We start from the raw sequence: 1382 nt of genomic DNA, 5'->3' as shown, positions 1-1382 counted from the left end.
GAGACGCTCACTGGGTAATTAGAAGAGGCTGCTGGCCAAGAGCTCTGAGAAGGGCTAGGTGTGGTTTAAGAACTCTGTGTATTTTCTCTAAGGCAAACATGTAGACAGTCAAAAATACAAGTAGTTTAATGAGCTTGTAAACGTGGAGGGACTCTTCACATGTTATAGTGAGGTCTAGAGTTCAACCACCTCAGCATCAAAGCACCTACACATGGTATTCAGCCCTGACTACTTCCTCCAGCCTACTTGTGGCTTCTCCCTCAGCCTATTCTTCTGCCCAGGTAACTGACTGGCCTAGACAACCGAACCTCCAATGTCTGTGGAGGAGAAAATACCTCTTGGTATAAGAAAACGTTTGCTTGTGTCTTAACCTTTCCTTCCCTCCTCCATCTGACCAAGAGTCTCACACAGCTCTGGTACCCCGCCAGCCCTCCATCTTCTCAGAAGAGAAGAGTGTGAGTCTAGGCTAAGCTTCTTAGTTCACACACTCTCTGATACTCTCATCTCGGGCATCGAGTTTGTCTAGTTCTTTCTTCAGCTTCTCCGATCTAGCGAGTTTCTAAGTGACAACTGAACAGAGATGCACAGTCTTGCTGACCAGGGAGTCTAGGGCAGGAGACACCCTAGCAGCACTGCCCCACATGTTCCACTCATGGGACTTGAGTTTGTCACAGCCTCTGGGGCTTGAGGCAGCAGTGGGTGAAGCAACTTGTCTGTGGCTTCCTTGGCTGCAGTTGGATTTCCAGGTCTTCATTTGCATCTTCTTTCCCAGAGTTAAAATCTGGGTGCTGCTTCACTACCGCCTTCCGCTTCTGACCATGCTGGAGCCAGAGCGAGCCTCGGCTGAGCACTCGGACAGCTCTCTCCGGAGCCCCGGGACAGCACTGCTACTACTCAGGGCTGTGGGCTACCTTGCTGCCCAACACCATGCAACTAACATCTACTAATTAAAAAGCCAGGAAACCTTATAATTCGGTCAGCTCCATGTACTCTGATTTGAGCCTTTGGCTCCATTCCTTTCTCTCCAGGATTAGAGCATTGAGAGTCTTCTCCTAACCCCAAGAGTCTTTTTAGTCTACACCCGCTCTGAATAGACCAGGGCTTCTGGCATCTGCCCCAATAACCCAAGCTTTCCCTGTAATCTTCTGTTTTCTCAGACTCTGCTGTTCTCATTGGACTCCCTGTGCCTTCAAGAGTAGACCGTAGGGACTAGCAAGATGTCTAGTAGGTAGAGGTGCTTGCTGCCAGGCTTGATTCGACGGTAAGTTCAGTCCCCAGGTCCCATGCTGTGAAAGGGGAAAAGTGACTCCCGAATATTTCCCTCTGCCCAACACACACACACACACACACACACACACACACACACACACACACACTATTGG

This window comes from Microtus ochrogaster, chromosome 8 (assembly GCF_000317375.1).
Source record: "Microtus ochrogaster isolate Prairie Vole_2 chromosome 8, MicOch1.0, whole genome shotgun sequence".
NCBI lineage: Eukaryota > Metazoa > Chordata > Mammalia > Rodentia > Cricetidae > Microtus > Microtus ochrogaster.
This window is presented reverse-complemented; position numbering follows the sequence as displayed.